This window comes from Marmota marmota, unplaced genomic scaffold (assembly GCF_001458135.2).
Source record: "Marmota marmota marmota unplaced genomic scaffold, marMar, whole genome shotgun sequence".
Classification (NCBI taxonomy): Eukaryota; Metazoa; Chordata; class Mammalia; order Rodentia; family Sciuridae; genus Marmota; species Marmota marmota.
Window position 1 is genome coordinate 9675862 of NW_026000108.1, and position 12011 is coordinate 9687872.

The 12011-nt window shown below is 39.0% G+C and overlaps 1 non-coding gene across 1 annotated transcript; it reads right to left on the bottom strand.

Moving 5' to 3' along the window:
* Positions 1–3583: 3583 nt before the first annotated feature.
* On the bottom strand, positions 3584–3685 carry LOC125611000. Its single transcript, XR_007341114.1, has one exon. It is a non-coding gene; the product is annotated as a U6 spliceosomal RNA (small nuclear RNA).
* Between the last annotated feature and the right edge of the window lie 8326 nt (positions 3686–12011).

Sequence of the window (12011 nt, forward strand, 5' to 3'; positions counted from 1 at the left end):
TCTTATGTTGTTATAAAATAATGCATATTTGCAGGCATACTGTAAGATAAGTTGGCTATGAACAGAGTGTGAGGTTTGCATGAGCAAGTTTAAATACAGAGCAGTCTCCAAGTACAGCGTATTGCAAGACGGCCCTGGGTATGAAGTGGGCTAGAATGTGAGGTGAGTGAAAGATAAATAAAGGTACATTCATGGTGATATTCTTTTTTAAATTTTTTATTTGTTTTGATTAGTTATACATGACAGTAGAATGCATTTATGCACTTTGATATATCATACATGGATGGGATATAATTTCTCATTTTTCTGAGTGTACATGCTGCAGATTCATATTGGCCATACAGTCACATATATACATACAGTAATGATGTCTGTTTCATTCTACTATCTTTCCTATCCCCACATCCCCTCCCCTGTCCTCCCATCACTTCCCTCTACCTAATCTAAGGTAACACTATTCTTCCCTAGTGCCCCCTGACTTATTGTGAATTAGCATATGCATATTAGAGAAAATATTTGGCCTTTGGTTTTGTGGGATTGGCTTATTTCACTTAGCATGATATTCTCCAGATCCAACCATTTACTGGCAAATGCCATGATTTCACTCTTCTTTAAAACTGAATAATATTCCATTGTGTATATATACCACATTTTCTTTATCCTTTTATCTATTGAGGGACACCTAGGTTGGTTCCATAGTCTAACTATTGTGAATTGAGCTGCTATAAAAATTGGTGTGGCTGTGTCACTATAGTAAGCTGATTTTAAGTCCTTTGGGTATAAACTGAGGAGTGGGATAGCTGGGTCAAATGGTGGTTTCATTTCCAATTTTCTGAAGAATCTTCGTATTGCTTTCCATAGTGGTTGCACCAATTTTTAGTCCCACCATATTCTTGCCAACATTTATTGTTGTCTGTATTCTTGATGATTGCCATTCTGACAGGAGTGAGATGAAATCTTAGAGTAGTTTTGATTTGCATTTCTCTAATTGCTAGAGATGTTGAACACTTTTTCATATATTTATTGATCAATTGTATTTCTTCTTCTGTGAAGTCTCTGTTCAGTTCCTCAGCCCATTTATTAACTGCATTTTTTGGTATTAAGTTTTTTGAGTTATTTATATATCCTGGAGATTAATGCTTTATCAGATGTGTATGTGGTGAAGAATTTCTCCCAATCTCTAGGCTCTCTCCTCACTTATTGTTTCCTTTGCTGAGAAGAAGCTTTTTACTTTGAATTCATCCCATTTATTAATTCTTGATTTTACTTCTTGTACTTTAGGAGTCTTGTTAAGGAAGTAAGATCCTAGGCTGACGTGGTGAAGATTTGGGCCTATTTTTTTCTTCCATTAGGTGCAAGGTCTCATTCTAGTGCCAAAGTCTTTGATCCACTTTGAGTTGATTTTAGGGCAGGGTGAGAGATAGAGGTTTCATTTCATTTTGCTATGTATGGATTTCCAGTTTTGCCAGTACCATTTGTTGAATAGGCTGTCTTTTCTCCAGTGAATGTTTTTGGTGCCCTTGTCTAAGATGAGATAACCATATTTATATCTTCTATTTTCATGGCAGAGAGTGAGCTGAAAGATTGCCAGCCATGTGCCAATGTTTCTAATGAGTATCTGTATCCTTCCCCTCAGTTCCCTTTCTCCATTCAGTGTTAGTAAATCCCCTGCCTCAGTCTACAAACAGCACTGAGGTGAGGGCCAAGGAATCCCTATCTCCTCAGATCTGTGTGAGGAATGGGAAATAGTTTGGGGCATGGATATGAGGATGACCACTGTGGCAACAGACCGATCTAATGTCCCCTGTCCTGTGTCCTGTTATCTTACCTTAGTAGTGGGAGTTTTCAGGGAGGGTCTCAGGAAGGCCTCATCAGCATGACCATCATAAATGAAAGTGGGTGCTGAGGAGCACCAGCAAGGCAGAAATACTATGAATTCTGCCACAGTTCTGCAAAGTTCTTATGTGATACAAGTGGGAAGATAAGCCTCATATCCTCCCTTAGAGGAGAGAATGCTTGTTCCTGGAAACACAGCCAGAGAGACCCAGTGAAGTCCCAAGCACATCTGTTTACATATTACATGTACATCCAGTTAGCGATTTAGTTTTTGAGATGTAAACTGAAGGTCATGAATGTAATTGTACTGATTAATCAAATGGTTAAACAACATGTAGTCAAGAGCCGTGCATGATACAATGATGATAATATATTATGAACCCAAAATGATGTAGTCAAATCTGTTAAACAACTACACAGAGATCCTGTTCTTAACCTGAAAGGCTGGCAAGATTTGGGTGATGTATTATCTAGAGGTGGCTATAGGGAAAGCAAACACACATCCTGTGATCAGGGAAACATAAATGGGGCTTCACTTTTGGAGGTTGTTGGGCACATTCATCCAAATCACAAACTCCATACATTTTAATTCAGTAATACCATTATTCAGTAAATATACCACCAGATGCTAGAAATTATTTTTGTGTATATATACATACAGACACACACATACTTGCAGCAGACTGGAAATAACCTAATGTCCATCAGTGAGATCATGGCTAAATAAAGCAATATAAAAGCATTCAGTGGAATTCAAGGTAGGCATTAAAATCAAGGAGACTGTTTATGCAATGATAACAAGCTTGAAGGGACATTTTAATTGAAAAAAGGCAATGCAAAATACTATGTATGGTTCCTATGTGCAATATACATTTTATATAAAGATGTGGATTATATATATGTTTTACTTTTTATAAAATATTTGTCAACATCAATTACATCTATATGGCTATTTCTCTTTTGTATTGAAATATGTGACTATTAGTAATTAAACAACAAATAAAACCTGTTCTGGCAGAGAAATATCCACCAGCATCAGCCCTGTATGCTGACTAGGTTTTCTCTTTCCTCCCCTGTTTTCTTCCCTTCATTTTCTTTCCCTCTTACTTCCCCTGTTCCCTTCTTCCTTTTCTAAGTCCCCCTGTCTTCTTGTGTCTATGCCTCATTTTTCCCATACTCTTTCTCCCTCTGTCTATCTACATTTTTCCACCTATGTCACTTGTGGTCAACGAGCATTTTTAGGGACTTAAGCTACAGTCCAGTGGCCCCAACTTTAAAGAGTAGGATTTTAGACGTTCTCCTGTGGCTCAGAGCCCCTGATTCCTAAAGGCGCACCCAATGGAAACTCTGCCAGCTTCTCTAGGCCAGGCCACCGCCCTGCACTCCCCCCCCCCTCTATTATCTCCTTTACCACAGGTCATTTGGGAGCAGACTCTGTTCCATCATTACTTCATCTCACTGTTGATCAACTTTCTTTTCTACCTAATTTTTCCTCCAAACCTCCTGTTGGTGCTTCAAAACTATCATTTTCCACTTAACAATCTCCTCCATTCTAAAACCTAGATTCTCAGTATTGTTCAACCCTAAGGTTTTACAAATTTCATTTTTGAAACTAAGGACTGCTCATCTATATTTTTTTTGAAAAAAAAGTTATTGATTCTTTTTAGTTATACATAACATTAGGATTTATTTTGACACATTTATAAAAGAATTGAATATAATTGCTCTAATTCAATCCTTAATAGTTAAAATTCTGAAAGTCTTCTGGAATTTGTATGTCATCCTTGTGCAAAGGCCATGCTAATCTGCACTGTATCACTCCAATTTATCATATGTGCTACTGAAGCAAGCATTAGAACATATATATTTTATAGTTGTACTTTAAGGTTAAACATGGGAGCCATTAGAAAGCCAATTATTTATTAGAAGCCTGCTGTGCTTCAGAAGATGTGTCTGCAATGAGGTGACAGACCAGTAAGAATGAACCTTGACCTTATTAAGTGCACCACATGAGAGTATGTAGGACGAGGGGGAAAGGGCAATTGTAAACCTGCAGAATCCTATATACATACAGGAATGGGGAAAACCATTGGATGTTTGGGAGATGTAAAGAAAGCAGCTGTTAACATGGTTTATATGCATCAAAGAAGGATGCACACAGGAGAAAATCCTAAATTTGGATATTTAAGGATCGATAAATATTGTGGAGATGAAGGGAAAAAGTCCTGGGCAGAGTCTAGTATATGTGAAGGCCTAAATATTCAAAACATGTTTGAGGAAAATGTTAAGATTTTAACTAAGACTGAAACACAGGGTTAGTGACTGGGAGAAAGGGTTGGTGATTTGAGGGAGAGTAATAGGAAGTCAGTAACAAGTGGAAGCTGGACACTAACGTGTATTACGATCAATCTAATGCGGATTGTGATGGTTAATTTTATGATTCAATTTGACAGAGTTGGAGCACCGAGATAACTAGCTAAACATTATTTCTGGGTGTGTTCATCAGGGTGTTTCTGGATGGGATTAACTTTTGAATTGGTAGACTGGATGAAACAGATGGCCCTCCCCACTGTGGGTGGACGTCCTTCAATCTGTTGAGGGATGGAATAGAGCAAAAAGCACAGGAGTGTTCAATTCACTCAGCCTGAATGCAGCCGCTGAAACATGGGTCTTCTGCCCCCAAAACTCTTGGTTCTCAGGCCTTGAGTGAAGGTCTTGGATGGACATTCATTCATGGCTCTCTGGCCCTTGGGACTTCAAACTATACCACAGTCTTCCTGTGACTCCACCTTGACATTCCAGATGGACAGATGACTCAGTTTCTAAAATCACCACAGGAGCCCATACTTTGTAAGGAATCTCTTTTAGTGTGTTGATATGGAGGGAAATTGGGAGTAGGTTCTCTGGAGAATCCTAATATATGTGTGATGCTAAAAAATTTGGATTTTACTCTGTACGTTGAGCACATGGAGTCATTAAAGTATTTATCAATGTCCCTTAGCCACTTAAAATGCTCAGAATCACATATTTCATGTTGAAATATTAATCCACTCCTTCTTTTAATTTTGGAAAATACCCAATTTCACATTTTTAAGGGAGAATATATTAGAAACAAAGTTATGGAAGGTAAATGGATGCAAGTAATTTGCAATTTTTTAATCTCACTGGATGGTCAGAGATGGGTGGATGGTTTAGGTACAGAAAATGGAGCAAGAATCTTTTGCTAAAAAGAACCGACACCATTAAATTAATTTGGTTTTCCATCTGAAATACACATACACAATTTCACATATAACCTGGAGTGATACACAGAACGTATACTTTCTGATTGAAGAGAGAAAGTGGGGAGGACAGGTTTTAGACTGCAAATCATAGTTCCAGTAAAATCACACATAAATAAGTGTGTTTTTTTCCTCAGAGTAGTTCTCTTAACTCACTGAATTTAATGTCATTCACACAAGAATGGTTTATTTTCACATTTTTATCTTCTTTCTCTCAGCAATAGAAGTTGCCAACTTTGGGATAGAATGAGGAATTTATCAGAGAAAATGCCCTAATTGGTCACTCTCTTTTTACCCTGTTAGGAAATCTTGTATCTTCATTTCAGCTTGCCTTAGAAGAAACCATAAGCCTTCTAGAGACAAATTCCATTTCTCTATCCGTAATTAAAAACGAAGGTTGGCAATTTCTTAGAACTTGAACTGCTTTAAATCTTAAATTGAGTCACATCCTTGAATTAACGCCTTACCTCTCAGACAAACCTATGCTTGACTTGCTTTGTCATTTCTGATAGCTCTCGAGTTTATAGATTCCTCACGATCTACTTTGAAAAGTACATTTTGAATTTTCTTTTGATTTACAAAAGGTAACTTGGTTTTGCAGTGTTAAGGGATACTAAAGGCTTTTGTTCAACTCACTCAATTTGCAGAACAGGAAGCAGATAATACTACATGTTCGGAGATCTGAGAATAAACACTGGATCTTGAATCAGAGGGACTGTGTTCTCCTAGTAGCATTGCAGTTTTTGGTTTTTGTGAAATTTGATTGGTCATTTTCCCTCTTTGCGACTTCCATTATCTTACATGTAAAATTGGTGCACTGCTTCAGAGGTTCTTGATGGCCTTTTACCACACTGACATTCTGCTGCGATTATGAAGGAAGAAGGTTGGACATTGAAATTTATACATACAGGTAGAGAGAGAGAGAGAGAGAGAGAGAGAGAGAGAGAGAGAGAGATACACATATTGTATATTATATGTCACATATGTGCATTTATTTGTGATATATCACATTTCTCTATACCAAGGCTTGGACTAGGCCCTGTAGCATTATATTTCCTGATTCCTGCCTTCAAGAAGGTTATCATCTATTCATAAAATTTTCGAGGATTCCAGATATCTGTGAATTTTATGCAGAATTGCATGAGTGTAGGCCATTATCTGTAACAAGTAAGTATTGCTTATAGAGGATTCATAAAGAAGACTATGGTGCCCAAACTTGAGTACTACTAGGTATATATTAAAAACTAATATAATACTAATTAATTTGTACTAAGCAAATTTTCTCCCATGGATGTTACATATTAGGAGGAAAATAATCAAGAGGCATTAGGAAACAAATATAGGGATTCACTAATATCAAATGAAATGAGTAATCTCAGGACAATGAAATGGGGTGATATATTTTTGTTGTTTTGTTTTGTTTTGTTTTGTGCCAGGGATTGAACCCAGGGGCACTTTATCACTGAGCCATATTCCTATCCCTGTTTTACTTTTTATTTTGAGACAGGGCTTTGCTAAGTTGCTTAGGGCCTCACTAAGTTTCTAAGGCTGGCCTGAAATTTACAATCCTCCTTCCTCAGCCCCCTGAATCACTGGGATTAGAGGCTTGGGCCACTGCACCCGGCAGGATGGTATGTTATAGAGTGACAAAAAAGGAGACTTCAGATTGAATGACTAAGGATGACCCTATGAGAAAGTGATAATAGAAAAAGAGATTGGGAATCCCTGGGTCCCCTGTTACCCCACAAACATAGAAATTCAGCAATTGTTCATGAACAAATTGCCTTTGAGAGAAAAGCGAATTGAAAGTCCCCGTGCCCCAGGAGAATTCTAAGTTCAACTTGCTGAAGCTGGCAGGGAGATTTAGGACATTCTCATGATAAATGTCCTTCCCCTGACATGCAATCAGGAAGAAATATTCCATGTCAGCTTTACCCAGGGGAGAAGGGGCTGGTTCACACATTCAGTACCTCAATTTTCCAACGGGGCTCCCCAGAGTATTGTCTTCTCCTCCATTAATCCTGAAACGCTGATGCGCCTGGCATAGTCTAGCTATGGAAAGGAGAATTGGGGCAGTGTATTGGACTGGTAGATGTCTTTGACCCTGCCTCTTCTCAACAAAAGAGTGAGTGGAGAAAAAAAATATCCCAGGTGGACAAGTAGAGCAATGGAATAGAACAGAGTCTAGATTTAAAACAACAACAACAACAACAACAAAACCAAAACACATGTAAAGTCAACTGACCTTCACAAAGGATGGTATGAACATTCAATGGGAAAAATATAGTTTATTCAGCAAATGGTGTTAGGAAAAGTGTGCATTCACTTGCAAAAGAATAAAATTAGACCCTTATCATACACTTCATATAAAAATCAACTCAAAATGGATTACAAACTTAAAGGTAAAAATGGAAACTGCAAAACTCCTAGAAGAAAGCACAAGGAAAAATCTTCCTGACATTGGACTTGATAGTGATTTCATGGGTATGTCATGAGAAGCACAAACAATGAAAATATAAATAAGTGAGAAGTAAAATGCTTTTGCAGTATAAAGGAAAAAATCAAAGAGTATAAAGGCAATTGTGTTTGTCTGTGTTTCACTGCTATAATGAAATAGCCAAGAGAAGGTATTTTATGAAGAAAATAAGTTATTTTGCTGACAGGCTTGGAGGTTGAAAGCACAAGATTTCTGGGCATGGTGTCACATGCCTGTAATCATAGCAGCTCAAGAGTCTGAGGCAAGAGGATTGCAAGTTGAAGGTCAACCTCAGCAACTTGTGAGACTCTAAGCAACTTAATGAGATTCTGTCTTAAAATAAAAAAAATAAAAAGGACTGGAGATGTGGCTCCATGATTAAACACCCATGGAATCAATCCCTGGTACAAAAAAATGAAAGAAAGAGAGAAATAGAGAAAGAAAGAAAGAAAGAAAGAAAGAAAGAAAGAAAGAAAGAAAGAAAGAAAGAAAGAAAGAAAGAAAGAAAGGAAGAAAGGAAAGAAGGAAAAAAGGAATAAAGGAAGAAAGGACAAGATTGGGTTGGCCTATAGGTTCAGCCCCTTGTGAGGGCCCAGTGGCATCATGGTGGAAGTGAGAGATCATATCACCAAACAGGAACCAGAGAGTGATTCAGGGGTCAGGCTTACCCTTATAACAACTTGCTTTTGAAAGAGTTTAGGGATCCATGAGAGCTACCTTAATCTCTTCCTAGGCCAGCTGCTATATTACCTATGGAACCCCTTTGTAGGTCCCACCTCTTAAAGGTCTCACTAGCTCTCATATTGCCACACTAGAGATAAAGTATCCTACACACTAAGCCTTCGGACACTCACTGAATTATGTCAAAATCATGGTTACAACCAATGGAATGAGAGAATATGTTCATAAACCATGCATCTGGTAAAGGTTAGTTTCCAAAAGATAAGGAACTCCTATATCAAAAGTGTAAAACAAAACAACACAACAAATAAAAACAATTGGCTAAGGGCTTGAATAAACATTTCTCCAAAATGGATATGCAAATATCAACAGGTCTATGAAAAACTGTTCAACATCATCAGTCTTCAGGGAAATGCAAATGAAACCATATAGATATCCCTTTATATATACTGAGATGACTATTTAAAAAAAAAAAAAGAGAGAGAGAAAAGCAACAAGCATTGGAGAGAAATCTTTGCACACTTGTTTGGAAATATAAAACTGTTCTGCCACAGTGGGAAAGAGCAGAGAGATTACACAAATTAAATACAAAACTAGCATGTGATTCAGCAATCCCTCTTCTGGGCATTTATCAAAAATAATTGGAATCAGGATCTTAAAGAGATATTTGCACTCCCAAGTTCATAGCCAAGATGTGAAAACAAACCAAGTGTTCACTGACAGATGACTGATTAGATAAACTGTGGTATACTCATGCAATTTAGCTTTTAAAAAGAAGAAAATTATCCCATCTGTGACACATGAATGACATTTGAGGACATTCTGCCAAGCAAAATAACAGTCTTAGACAAATACTGCATGTTTGTACTTATGTGAGGTATCTAAAGTAGTCAAATTCATATAATTTAAAATGGCAGTGGAATTTTCCAACAGCTGGGGGAAGGAAAAATGGGGAATTACTAATCAATGGGCAGAAAGTCTCAGTCCTGCAAGATGAATAATCTTCTCTAGATCTGCAATACAACATTGAGCCTATAGTCCATGATAATATATTGGACAGTCAAGAATATGTTAAGAGGGTAGATCTCAAGTTAAATGTTCTTACCAAAACAAGAAAAAAATGACTGCATGAAGGGTGAGATTCGAGTTCAGACACTGAGTTCTGAACGCCACAAATGAGCCAAGTTTAAGAAGATGTAAGGCTGGAGTCTTCCCATGGAAAATACAAACTCCAAGGCAGGACCAAGCTGCATGATCTAGGAAAAATAATTAAGAAGATGAGGCAGAAAGCAGACAAGAGAGTAGACAGTAAAAGGGAGGTGATGGAGAGGAGAGGAGGAGAGAGCAAGGGGGCTGGAGCCGAGTGAGGTAGGGGCCAGGACAGGGTTAGACCAGACCTGTCTCCTCTCATGGGTGTTTCCCCTCTTTCTCAGGATGTCTTAGTCCCAGAACTTTGCTTCTTTCCACAAAACACCACTCAGAGAAAGCATTCACCCAGAGGGGCATTTTACAGGAGATTTGATTGCAATGCCAGAAGGAGGTACAAAGAAGGAGGAGAGTTCACTCAACCTATGAAGGAGTGAAGGAATAGCATACTTAATGGTCCTGCTACTGAAAAGATGCCTCATTACACCTGCCACAGGTACTGCTCAAAGCTCATGTGTCGAAAAACAATCTTCTGAATTTAAACTTACATTCTCAGTGCTCTCTCTGTTCTTGCATCCATATGGTCCCCCTAGTCTCCCTCTCTCTTCTACTTTTTCTCCCCACCCTCCTTTCCTTCTCTCCTCTCCTCCCACTGTTGATTGAATCCAAGATCTCAGGCCTGCCAGGTAAGCCCTCTGCTCATGTTCATCTCTACAGTCCATGATATCCTTGAGCTCAGATGTAGAGTGCCTTAATCAACTCTGCATCACTTTGGCACCTTTATCTCCAAACATAACTGTTAAGGTCAGTTCTTACGTAAACTCTTCCCTACCCTGGGAGAAATCCTGCAATCAGCTTTGAATTTCATGACTTTGTTCATTTTAACATTCTCTTGCACTGGTTTTGCCTTCTTCTTTCCTTATTTACCATCTATTTTTATTGTATATTAGTGTATAAATAAATTTATTTCTTGGGAAACAATGGAAGGTGTCTTTTGATAATCATCTTGAGATTGTCTTCCTTTCTTCCTTCCTTCTCCTCTTTCTTCCTTCCTTCCCTCCCTCCCTTCCTTCCTTCCTTCTTCCCTCCCTTCCTTCCTTTCTTCTTTTGCCTACTGCTCCAACCAGAAAGCTAAACTCTGTTGCTTTGGGCTTCAGTGAGAACCTCTTTATTCAGCAGATCAGCATAAAATGGACTTCAAAAAATCACAACATCTCACAGAACTGACAAGCCAATGTGAACCTCCTGTTGAGCTTCCTATATCAGGATGGGGAGGGTCTGACTTTTTTTTTTTAAGAATTTTTTAGCATTTTATTTAATTCATATTTTATTTGTTCTAATTATGCTTGACCACAGACTGCATTTTGATTCATTGTATACAAATGGAGTACAACTCTTCATTTCTCTGGTTGTAAATGATGTAGAGTCATACCATGTGTGCACCCATACATGTATCTAGGGTAATGATGTCCATCCCCTTCCACCATCTTTCCTGCTCCCATGTCCCCTCTTCTCCCCTCCCTCCCCTTTGCCTGAAGTTCCTCCATTATTCCCATGCACCTCCCCCCATAATGGATCAGCATCCATTTATCAGAGAGAACATTCAGCCTTTGGTGTTTGGGGATTGGCTTACTTCACTTAATATGATATTCTCAAACTCCATCCATTTACCTGCAAATGCCAAAATTTCATTCTCTTTTAATGCTGAGTAATATTCCATTGTGCATATGTACCAGAGTTTCTTTATTCATTCATCTGTTAAAGGGCATCTAGATGGCTTTCACAGTTTAGCTACTGTAAACTGAGCTACAATGAACACTGATGTGGCTGCGTCACTACAGTATGCTGATTTTAACTACTTTTGGTACAGAACAAGGAGTGGGAGAGCTGGGTCAAATGGTGATTCTATGAGCACTTATCTCCAGAATATATAAAGAACTCAAAAAACTTACACACAAACACGCACACACACACAACAGACAAACAAAAAACCCAACAATCCAATCAATAAATGGACTAGGGAGCTACATAGACACTTCTCAGAAGATATATGATCGATCAACAAACATAAAAAAATGTTCAATTTCTCTAGTAATTAGAGAGATACAAATCAAAACTATTCTAAGATTTCATCTCGCTCCAGTCAGAATGGCAATTATCAAGAATACAAGCAACAGAGACGGAACTGTGACCACCATCAGAACAGGCCAGACCTGCAACCGACAGACAGAACAGGCCCAGTGGCCTGAGGAAGGGTAGAGCCGCCTCCCCCCCGCCGCGCCTGCAAGGTAGGCGGACCTGCGACACACTGGCAGAACAGCCCCAGAGGCCTGCAGAGGGGCAGTGCCGCTGCCTGCACCTGCAAAGTAGGCAAAACTGCGACCACCGACAGAACAAGCCTAGTGGCCCGCAGAGGGACAGAGCTGCCGCCGGCGCCTGCAAGGTAGGTGGACCTGCTACCGACTGGCAGAGCAGGCCCAGCGGCCTGCCGGCGTGGTAGGCACATTGACCCAATTGGAGGAGGGGCAGAGCCGCCGCCCGCGCCTGCGAGGGAGACTTTGCAACTATACAAGACCAATATAAATATATAG